Source organism: Rhagoletis pomonella, unplaced genomic scaffold (genome assembly GCF_013731165.1).
Source record: "Rhagoletis pomonella isolate Grant_MI unplaced genomic scaffold, Rhpom_1.0 Rhpom_scaffold_02545, whole genome shotgun sequence".
NCBI lineage: Eukaryota > Metazoa > Arthropoda > Insecta > Diptera > Tephritidae > Rhagoletis > Rhagoletis pomonella.
Genome location: NW_023461099.1, coordinates 16,609 through 28,960, shown reverse-complemented (window position 1 = coordinate 28,960; position 12,352 = coordinate 16,609). Strand labels below are relative to the sequence as shown.

Here is a 12,352-nt window from a genome sequence, read left to right as displayed (position 1 = left end):
GGGGGCGTGGCATCTTCCATACAAACCGAATTTTTCATACTGCCTATCTTTGGAAGTGTTCATGGTAGAGTTCTGGAACTTGGTGTGGAGATATACGAAATTAATCGCACACTCATGAAGAAAGAGGGCAGCTGTTGGAAAGGAGGGCGTGGCTCCTCCCATATAAATCGAATTTTTATACTGCATGTTAAACCGGCACAACGCTTGAGCAAGGTCGTGGCCGATTTAATTTGTTGGAATGAGAAATAAAGCAAAAACGTTTGTATTAATATTAAATATAAATTCGTGTTTATTCAATATCGATATTGGTATTAATATATGTATGTATATATTTGGTTTTACAGGTTACCTTTGATTTGACTCAGGAACACAATGGCTGGAACACGTCCTCTTGGATTCACTCTCGGAAAACAAGTAAGTGACCGGTTGAAATTTCTTCTTACTGTTGCCTGTCGAACTGTATATTTACCGAAGGGACATTTTAGCATAAGTAACATAGTGGTAAACAGTTCGACAGTTGACATAATAATGAAGTTATGTTAAGCATTAGGGTGGGTCGAAAATGCTGCGACAAATTTAGGCCGTTGGCCTAAACATGCCGGCCCCCTTTGCGAAGCGAAAAATCTGAATTCCACGTGTTCCGGCCACTATGTTCCAATTAACTCCTTAATTTTAAAAAATTATCTAATAATGTAAATGTTCTTCGTTGCCGTTGTCCATGTACCTAAACTCTGTAAGGTAGAAGAAAGTATTATTTAAAGACGTGGGTTTCAAAAATTCAACTGCACATTTATTCAATAAAATAAGTAACAATTCAGTGTGTATTTAATTCATTTTTGGTAAAAGTATGCGAAGAAAAAAAAAGTTCAACAAGCGCCCGACAGGACCCATCCAAAGATGGTGTTCTGTGCTAATAGCGGGCCGAGAGTACCCGCAGGAATTGCGCCGAGTAGTATTTTGGGGAAGACCTCGGCGCCTAATACTAAGCGGACTGGCGCTGCGATGTGGAAGCGCGGGTCCGCGAGCTTCAGGTTCGAATAAGCGGCGACTACGGTAGCGTCCAAACTAGTATGTCCGCTTCCGATAATTTTTGATGGAAATTGCGTGCGTCGTAACGGTGGCTGACTGTCCATGCTTTCCTCTCAACTTGTTGAAGTAGCCCCTTTGGGAATTTATTGCAGTTATCCCAAGATTTAATTCCCTCGCCAAATCTTCGGCGATTATGGACGTCGAAGCGCACGCATCAATTACGGCTCGAACCAAATGTAGGCGGCCCGCTGCTTCTATCTTGACCACAGCTGTCGGCGCGATCGATGTGAGGGCTTGAATCGGATGTGCCGGGGCTCGGAGGTCCTGGACCATACCTGACCGGAAACCGGTTCTAGGCGGAAGGTGGAACGCTTGTGGTTCCACTCTTCCATGCTGTCGCCGATGACGCGGTCGTCTGTTCAGTCGTCGAGTTTGAAGACGATGCCATTCGTTTCGCGGTTGGAAAGTTTTCATTTCCATTCCGCTTAGCTCTCTTTGCTCATATCTCAAGAGCTGCCCGTAGCGCTGGGGTTCCAGCTCCACTTCACTAGCCGAGTCCAGATGGAGTGCGTATGACTCCATTCCGGTTGATTCTTCTGGGCGGAAAGCGCTAGTTTCCGCTCCAGTTTCTGGCATATCCCCCTCCTCTAGATCTGGGCGGAAAGCATTAGTTTCCGCTCCAGCGACTGGCATTTCTTCCTCCTCCAGGTCTGGGCGGAAAGCATTCGATTCCGCTCCGACCTCAGACGCATCTAGTGAAAGCGCATCATCACTGTCATTGTTGATTATTGGCCTCCTTGATCGTCGCTGACGTCTTGATCCATCGCTCACGTTGTCAATATGGAGCATGGTGTGGTGTTCTTCGTTACAGCGTCGACATCTCCCTGGGTTAGTGCAGTGTGCTGCACGATGTATCCCCGATAAACAGTTCGTGCAATAGCGATGGATCAGAACGTCACGCAGGCGTTCTTCTGGTCTTTTGGCACGAAATATTGGGCATACTCTTAAGGGATGCTTGTTGCTGCATAATCTGCACGTCAGCGGGTAATTATTTGCCTCAGCTTGTTTGCGTACATTAGTGAAGCGAGTCATCTTCTGAAATAATCTTGTATGTAGCGCACCGACAAAAATGATCGATTTTGGAATGGCGAGCAATATTGAAACGAGATGGAGCATGTACGGTTTTTTCCGTAATTTCGTTAACTGCCTAAAAGTGCACAGTGTTATGACCCCTTAATGATTGATAGGTGGTTTGACCGTGCATGCATGCCTTTATGGTTGGTACAACAGGGTTGCAAGAGGTAAGTGGGTTTATTACCTGACATGGAGATGGCACGAAAAGTATGGTGGAAACAAATTATTATGTAGCAATTATCATTTTTTTTCTTTTTCGTCAGTCTCTGTGCTCGCATTAAATTGCATCAATGAAAAACTTATGCAATTGAAAAATAGATAATAATAAATAATTATGTGTTATTTATTACTACCCACCCCCTCTATATGAAAAAAAGCACACATAATTTCATTTACTGCAAACACATCAATGCCAACTAATGCAATGCAAGCTAATTTGCGCAATATTTTACGCAGACTGGGTACAGAAACTTGCAAGTGCAGCCCGAGTGTAAATACTTCTCAAGGTAACTCTGTAAAGTATCGAAATTATTTCTCATGTTATCGATAGTAGAACCTACTTCCGTGAATGGCCGCCTGTCATACACAAACAAGGTTATATATATTTGTGTTTACTACAAGTGCGGTTGTGCGGTTGTGCGGTACCGGTGAAGTATTTGTGCTTGTGAATCGGAAAAAACATAAATGAACGTAAAACAAAAAACGGCGTTGGTGTTGTGAAAAAAGAAATGGGGAAATAAAGGCTAACTCCAGGTGAATGAATATATGTAAGTAGTGTGAATGTATAAAAACAGAATTAATGTGGAACTAAAAATAAGTGAATTTTACGAAATACATGCGTACAAAGAAAATACGTAAATCAAAGTTATTTCGAACCAAAAAAAAACGTGCGTGATAAAAAAGCATGTATTATTGAAAACCTTACATATGCACCGAAGTACCGGTGCACTATTTAATTCACCTACAGTTCTGTGGCTTTTGTCCAAGCATACCAGTAGGAACCCTATCTGCTAGCTAATGCGTTATATACGCGTAGATAGTACTGCAAACAGTTTGTGTGAGCATTTTAAAAAAAATGTCCATCGTTTTACATAGGGATCGTGGAGAAATATAACGCATAATCGTGTCACGTGTGAGCAGTTTTCTCTTACTTTTGCATGGAATCCGCTATTATAGTATCCTATATGTTGTTGTTTCTTTCCAATCAAATATTATTACGCGATTAGTAACGTGTTATATAACGCCAAAAATGGCATATGGAATGTGTTGGTTATTATTGAAAATTTTAGAACGTTAGGACGTTCCTGCTGGGTATATACATACATATGTACATGTTGTACTAGTTGTTCGCGTTAAGGGTGTGTCAGACGGGAAGGATAAATTTTATTTCTACATGCGAAGAAATAAACATTGTGAAGTGTGACTGAAAAGAGTGCAAATCGATTTCGAAAAATATATTTCAACTTGCTCGTGTTTCCCTAGCAATTTTCACTTCTGCTGCAAGTTATGTCAAATTAACCGAGTGTTGCCGAATGATACTGATTGCAAATTGTGAAAGATAATTTGGAATAATTGTCAAAAAAAAACGTTTTGGAAATAAACCTAATTTCAGCAGACACTACAAAATTTCCCACTGTGACAGCTTATCCGAAAAAATATTGCACTACAACGTCTGACAACCCCTTTATACCGTCGTAGTTTCAGTACATGTATGCATATATGTACATACATACATACTTATGGATGTTTGAAATGCAGCTCAACGCCTGAACGGCACATTTTTTTGCACATTCCATGCTTTTGCCTTAGAGTTGTAGTTTCAGTACATGTATGTATAAATGCAGCTCAACGCATGAACGGCACAATTTTGGCACATTCCATACTATTGCCTTAGGGATGGTCAATGCCGCGTATGCTTGTGTGTTGACACAGTGTGTTGGTATCATTGTGTCATTGCTGCTGCGCTACTGTACTGGGTTACAGATTACTAATATGTGTAATTTAAAATGAAATGAAATAAATTGCGTTCGCCGGCAAATACGTTGAGCTGGAAATATCGAAAGAAATTTAATACGTGTATATGTATGACGGGTGAATGCGTTTGAAATTACTACGGGGATCTGCTTAAAGCTGTTTTTTTTTTTTTTTTGTTGTTTATCAAAGAATGTGCAGCACAGGACATGGATTAACGCATCGAAGGAATGGTGTTGCAGATGCAGCCAGGATGGCCGGCAATATGCGCTATCCACAATGCCCAGTGGAAGGTGAATTCTTTGAAGCAGAACCAGCCACCATACGACCAAAGAAAAAAGATCGGAAGAGCCGAAAGGGAAAAAGGGGGTAAGTGCTTTACAATTAAAATGTTTCTATGTTCTCCTATTGTATTATTGATATAAACCAGCCTACTCTGTTCGCGGGCCGTTCCATGGTGACTGGTGCAATGTGTTTGTGTGAAATAAATTTACATACGTAGATGGAAAAAATTAATGAAATTTAAACACCAAGTACGTTACTTCTCATTCGGTATAGCTAGAATTGGTTTTAATTTCATGTTGTTTACGTCTTTGAAATAGCAATATGTACAATTAGCGATTCTTCTCATTGGCAAGTTGTTTTCGCATACGAAAACGTTAACGACATGAAAAAATTCCTAGCAATTTCTACCGAATTTATTGAACAGTGTGTGTCTAAATGTAACTATCGTCTTAATGGTTCAATTTCATTAAGTATGCAAATTTATTTTTGAATTTCAATTCAATATGGAAAGGTGTGGTAGGTGGAAGGGGGGTTTTTTTTTTTTTTTCATATGGATTTATACAGACGCCATAGTTTCATCGTTATCCGTGGTATAGGGTGGTAGTAGTACTAGTTTGACAAGGGGTCTTGTCACTCTACCCTTTTCAGTTATGACCTCTACAACACGAACTCGATTGTCAGAACCTGGGTGCAAATTAGCCACCCTTCCTAATCTCCATTCGTTAGGTGGAAGATTATCCTCTCTTATGACCACCATGTCTCCCACTTTTATGTTGGATTTAGGATGTTTCCACTTTATTCGTTTCTGTAGTTCGGTAAGGTACTCCGATTTCCACCTCCTGCAGAAGTTTTGATGCAAGGCTTTGAGTTTCTGCCAACGATTGACGATCGAGGCTGGGTTTTCGTTCACATCTAGTTCTGGTGGAGCCAAGATGTGTCCGCCTACCAAAAAATGACCTGGAGTTAAGGGCTCAAGGTCAGATGGTTCATTGGAAGCTGGGCTCAGCGGACGTGAGTTGAGACACGACTCAACTCGGCATAGTAGAGTGTTGAATTCCTCAAATGTGTACTTCATATTAGACGCGATCTTTTTAAAGTGGCTTTTAAAGCTTTTCACACCTGCCTCCCACAGACCACCCATGTGCGGAGCTGCGGCAGGTGTGAAATGCCAAGTCAATGCCTGATGGGCATATTTTGATAACGTATTCGTCCGAGCGTCGGATAAAAATGCCTTTAGTTCCGCTTTTAAAGCCCGTGATGCTCCTACGAAATTTGTCCCATTATCTGAGTACACATTTTTTGGACACCCTCGTCTGGAAACGAATCTGGAAAATGCTGCTAAAAACGATTGAGTACTTAGGTCGCTTGTGGCCTCTAAATGAATGGCCTTGGTAGAAAAGCAGACAAATAGACACACATAACCCTTTGACATTCGGCAGCCTCGTCCACGATAACTCTTAATGTCAAATGGTCCAGCAAAATCCACCCCAGCATTGGTAAATGGTCGCGAAAAAGTTGTTCGCTCTTGTGGAAGAATCCCCATAAGTTGGCCTTGCGCGCGTTTTTTATAGATAGTGCAGATCTTGCAGTTATGGATTGTGGACCTTATCATCGTTTTCACCTTAGGAATCCAATACTGCGTTCGTATGAGACGCAACATTAGTTGATTCTCACCATGGAGAGAAGTTTCATGGATGAATTGGACAATCAGACGGGATAATCTACAATTGTATGGGAGTATAACGGGATGCCGTTCGTTGTACGCTAGATCCAGAGATGTGCCAAGACGACCCCCCGTCCGCAGCACATCATCTTTATCCAGAAATGGATTAAGAGGAAGTATTTCACTCTTAGACTCAATGCACTCTTTAGTTTTCAGTTTCGCGATTTCTGCTCCGTAATGTTGCTTCTGAGCAAGTTTAATCAGGCGAGTAGTCGTTGATTTAATTTCATTAGATGAAATTAAGCAAGATTCCGACTGAAAAGAAGCTTTTGTCTTCGGATGGGTTCTTTGAAAGAAACGCAATATATAAGATATCACCCTCAAAGCCCTCGGTAAACTAGAAAACCGGTCAAGAATGTCATTGATTTTGTCTGTCGATGTTGTTGCATGAACGTGCACCCTTTTTTCCTCAATGCTCGTGGTGAAGTCTGTCTCTTGGGTTGGCCAATTTTCCCTATTTTCTTGTAGCCAAGAAGGTCCCTGCCACCACAAAGAGTTTTTGACCAATTCGTTCGCCAGTATGCCTCTGCTTGCTAAATCTGCGGGATTCGTAGCTGAATCGACGTGAAGCCAGTTCAAGTTCCCTACTTTGTCTAAGATTTTTGTAATTCGGTGGGCAACGAAGGTTGACCACGAACATGGGGGCTTGCGTATCCACGCCAGAACAATCGTCGAATCAGTCCACAGATGTATGTTTAGGTGGCCTAATTCAAGATTTTTGGTGATTGATTCGACTATTTCTGACAGTAATACCGCCCCGCAAAGTTCTAATCTAGGCAAAGAAATTGTTTTGACTGGCGCTACTCTAGTTTTTGCTAATAGCAGATTTACAAGTACTTTATCCTCTTTTTCCACGCGTAAGTAGACTGCGGCAGCGTACGCTTTTTCGGATGCGTCGCAGAATCCGTGAATCTCTACCTTTTCCGTTGGTGAGAAAGATACCCAACGTGGTATCCTTATATTATTGATTTCCTGATAGTTTCTCGTGAAATTCTGCCATCTATCTAGTGTTGTTGGGGACACCGTCTCGTCCCAGTCTGTACCCTCTAACCATATGCTCTGCATAAGTATTTTCGCGACAATTATCATTGGAGCTAGCCAACCTAACGGGTCAAAGAGTTTAGCGATGGCTGATAATATCGCTCTCTTCGTTGGATTGACGTTATCTTCTATTGGCTTGGCTATAAAATAAAATTGGTCGGAATGCGCGTTCCACCTTATACCTAGGGCTTTTACACTGCTTGTGTCCTCAAACTCTAAGAAATTTTCACTCAGCAGATGTGCTTTTGGTATGCCTTGCAATATTTTATTGCAATTCGACGTCCATTTTCTAAGTGGAAAACCAGCTGATTTTAAAACTGCGGAAATCTCATCCCTGGCTTTTATCGCGGAGTCAATAGTATGTCCTCCGGCAAGAACGTCGTCGACATACATACTTTTTCGTAAAATGTTCGAGGCTATAGGATAGAGGCTTTCTGAGTCATCAGCTAGCTGGAGCAATGTCCTTATCGCGAGATAAGGAGCACAATTTATACCGAAAGTAACCGTCTTTAATTCGTAAATACTAATTGGTTCGTTTGGACACGTACGGAAAATTATTCGTTGGTACTTCGTTTGGTTGGCGTCTACAAGAATTTGCCTATACATCTTCTCAATATCGCTATTGAAGACGTATCTAAAAAGTCTCCAGCGGAGAATCAACACTGGTAAATCAGACTGAAGCACTGGCCCTGGAAGAAGAATATCGTTCAGGCTGACACCATTGGCTGAAGACGACGAAGCATTGAAAACCACCCGAACCTTTGTCGTAGTACTCTCTTCTTTTACCACAGCGTGATGTGGTAAATAGTAACTGTCGACTGCATCTGCTGACTGAATTGCATTAACTTTAGACATATGGCCCATTGTCTCGTATTCCATGATGACTTTGTTATATTCCCTCTGTAAGTCTGGATTTTTTCTAAGTCGAGTTTCGTTCTTGTAAAATTGAGAAAACGCGATTTTGAGTGATGGCCCTAAGTTTATATCAGCCGGGAACTCCGCCTTGAAAGGAAGCGACACGATGTACCTCCCATCTGGATTCCGCTGTGTTGTACGCTTGTAAAGCTCCTCGCACTTTGCTTCCTCAGCTGTTGCAGTTTTATCTCGTGGAAGATCCTCAAGTTCCCAAAAAGAGCTTAGCTGTTTGTCTAGGGCCACTTCATTGAAGAACGATACTCTATTATTGTTGGTTGGGTTGACTGCATCAGCACGACCAGTCAGTATCCAACCGAACACTGTTTCTTGTGCCAGAAGGGTACTAAGAACATTCTTCTTAATGCCACTCAAAATTATATGGGGATATATGTCCCCTCCCAAGACAAGATCGACCTGCTCATTTACATAAAACCTTTTATCTGCCAGGATGAGATCAGGAAAAGCTTGTTGTGTTAGTGCGCTAATGTCGCAAGTTGGCAAATTCCCGGTAAGAGTTGGTAGCACTAACACAATAGCATCAATTGAAATGAATGGGTCAATCGGTGACCGCAACTGTATCGAACACGCTTCTTTTACCTGTGCAGAAACCGTATTATTGATGCCCGAAACTTGAGCATGCATTTTCTTTGTGGGCAGTTGATTCTGCGTCTGAGCCTCTCCGTAATGAAGGAACACTCAGAGCCAGAATCAATTAGAGCTCTAGCAGCATAATTGGTGCCATTATAATGAATAGTAACCCGAGCAGTGCCGAGTAAAACACCTTTGCTAGTATTAGCGTGATGTGATTGCACCTTTTTTACTTGGTTACTTTTCCCCTTTGAAGCTTGATTCCTCAATTGTGCCTGTCTGGAAGTCGATGGTAAATTGTCCGCAGGATTAGAAGTATTTTCCCTGGTAGCTGTTTTAGGCGGTGCTGTCTGATTGTGTAGGAGCGTATGGTGTCGAGAATGGCAATTGGCGCAGTTATAAGAACTCGTGCATTTCGACACCGAATGTCCGAAAGACAGACAGTTAAAACAGCTATTGTTCGTTTTTACAAAGGAGATTCTATCAGCTACAGACATCTTCAGAAATTTTGGGCACATATGAATTCTATGCTCGTTGCTTTGGCACATTTTGCACATGTATTTGGCGACACTAGTTTGAAAAACGCCAAGTTTCTTGTGAGAGGGTTCAGAGGAATGCTTATGACTTGGCACTTTTGAAAACTTCGAAGTCTTGATTCCTCTTAAACCTGAAACCGATTCTAACGTTTGAAACCTGCTTGAAAGGAATCGGTCCATATCTGACCACTTGGATATTTCTGTTTTATTTTCTACCGATTGTTCCCACAGCGAAAGGGTTTCCTCAGGTAGTTTAGTAGAACACAGATACGTAATAATAGGGTCCCAGTTTGAAATGTCAATCTGGTGACTCTCTAGGGATGATATACAATTATTAATATCCCTTTGTAATCTCTTTATTGAGCTTCCACATTCACTATCAACTGTATTCAAGTTGAAGAGAATCTTCAACTGAGTGTTAACTAGGATCCTCTTATTTTCGTATCTATCGCAAAGATTCTTCCAGGCTGTGTTAAAGCCTTCATTCGTTAAGTCGCATTTCTTGACAATTTCTTTGGCTTCACCCTGCGTTTTTTGATTCAGATAATAAAGCTTCTGTATGGGTGTTAGCCGTTTGTTCAAGATATAAATTGCCGTGAACATGTCACGAAAAGTTGGCCACGACAAATAATCACCTTTAAAAACGTCAATATCGCAAGGTGGAAGATGCAAACTATGCGAAGCGAGTGACATCTCTTCACTTTCCTTTTCTGATTTTTCCAACTTTTCGGAATATTCGTTAATTTTTGTCATACACCGGACAAAAGCTGCATAGCAGATCTTATTTTTCTTTCTTATAGCGCTAACATCTTTAGCACTAGTTGATTCGGTAGTCAGAACTTCGTCAAAGAGTGCTTTGGCTTTCTCCCACAGTGCACTAAGCTCGCTTTGCTGAATTTTCAGCGAATGTTTGGAGTGCTCACCTGTGGGAGTGCTCAGAAATTCTGTATCAAATTCAATGACCGAATCTGCTAACCGGGTGTATGTTTCCATTTTATTTAATTTTTTCACTTATTTGCGAAATAACAACTTCACAAGAAATTTTTGGAAGTATCACTATGAGAGACTGACTCAAAAGAAGCCAATTTTCCAACCGTAAAGGTAGCACACGAAGAAAATCCTATGTCAAGGTAACCCAAAACTATATACCCAATGTATATAAGCAGAATGCACCACCAAAATACCACCAATTCAACCACAAAGTAATAAAAATTCTCTATTTTTCCTTTAAATTGTATCTATGAACTTTCTATGTTTATTAACACCGATTTAGCAATATAAATGCGTTTTAAGTATACGTATGTATGTATGTTTGTTTGTTCACAAGAAATTGCTCGCCAACCAAACCAGTGAGATCTGTATATGTATGTATGTGTATATATTCTTATGTACAAGCGCGTTATATGCCAAGTGCAAATAAATAATGAATATGGAAAAACACACCACTTGACTAATTAGAAATAGTGCCAAAATTTGTATTGGTTTTTAATAAATTAAATGCAAACGCGAAAGTGATTTTGTGAAAAGGAAATATTGCAAGTACCAAAGTTCGGTGCAGTGAAAAGTTTGGTTATGTAAACCGAATACAAGTGCAGTGTTGTTGGTAAATTTCGGTACTAAAATGCAAGTCACCAAGGAAAATATGATTAACAAAAATTCAACTATTTGAATTAATCACCGTAAAGAAACTTCTTGCAAATTGTTTCGCGATAATTCCAAAGCAAAACAAAACACTGCCTTTTTTTATGCCTGATCACACTTGTTTAATATTTAAATGGCTTTAGCGCCCACAAATGTATGTACATATATATGTGCGTGTGTGTGTGTCACTTAGCACTTCGGTTGCAATTAAAACTTTAAATTTTCACAAAATCACTCGCGAATTCTTGATTATTAACTAAATAAATGCTACACAAGATAATCTAAGTGCAGTGAAATTTGACCCACGTACCTTTAATGTAAAAAATTGATGACTTTATTTATCTAACAGGTGTCGGTGTTCGTGTGTGTGTTTTTGCTGTTGTTACTGGAAGCTCCTTTGGTTGCTTTGTGCAAAAATTTTGTAGCTGCTGCTGCAATGTACGGCTGCTTCAGATAGGCTCAAATTGGAATCCTCGGATTGGCTCAAAAAGCTGGGCGCTGGCAAGTGGAAAATGTTACGGCGTTGAAGGACCAGTATGTTAAACCGGCACAACGCTTGAGCAAGGTCGTGGCCGATTTAATTTGTTGGAATGAGAAATAAAGCAAAAACGTTTGTATTAATATTAAATATAAATTCGTGTTTATTCAATATCGATATTGGTATTAATATATGTATGTATATATTTGGTTTTACAGGTTACCTTTGATTTGACTCAGGAACACAATGGCTGGAACACGTCCTCTTGGATTCACTCTCGGAAAACAAGTAAGTGACCGGTTGAAATTTCTTCTTACTGTTGCCTGTCGAACTGTATATTTACCGAAGGGACATTTTAGCATAAGTAACATAGTGGTAAACAGTTCGACAGTTGACATAATAATGAAGTTATGTTAAGCATTAGGGTGGGTCGAAAATGCTGCGACAAATTTAGGCCGTTGGCCTAAACACTGCATATCTCTGAAAGGAATTATAAAATCTAAAATATTTTAAGACGTCCACCAAAATATTTCGGAAAAATATTAACATTAGCTGGACCGAGTTCAAAATACCTCCAAAAATGGAAATAGTTTCTTAAAGATGATTTTTGAAAAAGTTCCCTCAAATGACAAAACGGTTTAGGCTTAAAAAATTTACATAAGAATTAAAAAAATAAAAAATTGAACCGAATGGCAATAATGAGATTTTTGATGCTGTTTTATTTAACTTTTTTCAAAGATTGGTATAAGAAAAACTTGAATAACTGAACCTAAACCATCCGATTTAGACTTGTGAGGTATCTTTGGAAAGGTATTTTCTCACCCTTTTTACTCCTTTGCTAATAAACTCATTCAAAGGATGAAAGAGAAAGGTAGGATGAACGAATACCATTCAAAGTTGAATAAAGATGTGTTGGTATTAAAAAAAAATTGGGGTACGAACGACTTGTTTCGCACATAAATAAAAATAGTGGGAAAATACCTTTCTACCGAGATCCCGTTGAAAGGATTT

At 40.1% G+C, this 12,352-nt stretch overlaps 1 long non-coding RNA gene across 1 annotated transcript; it reads left to right on the top strand.

Annotated features, from left to right (window-relative positions):
• Positions 1-184: 184 nt before the first annotated feature.
• On the top strand, positions 185-11,641 carry LOC118753504. The gene is made up of 5 exons (XR_004994813.1): positions 185-258; positions 345-414; positions 4,327-4,503; positions 11,213-11,473; positions 11,560-11,641. It is a non-coding gene; the product is annotated as an uncharacterized LOC118753504 (long non-coding RNA).
• The last annotated feature ends 711 nt before the right edge of the window (positions 11,642-12,352 follow it).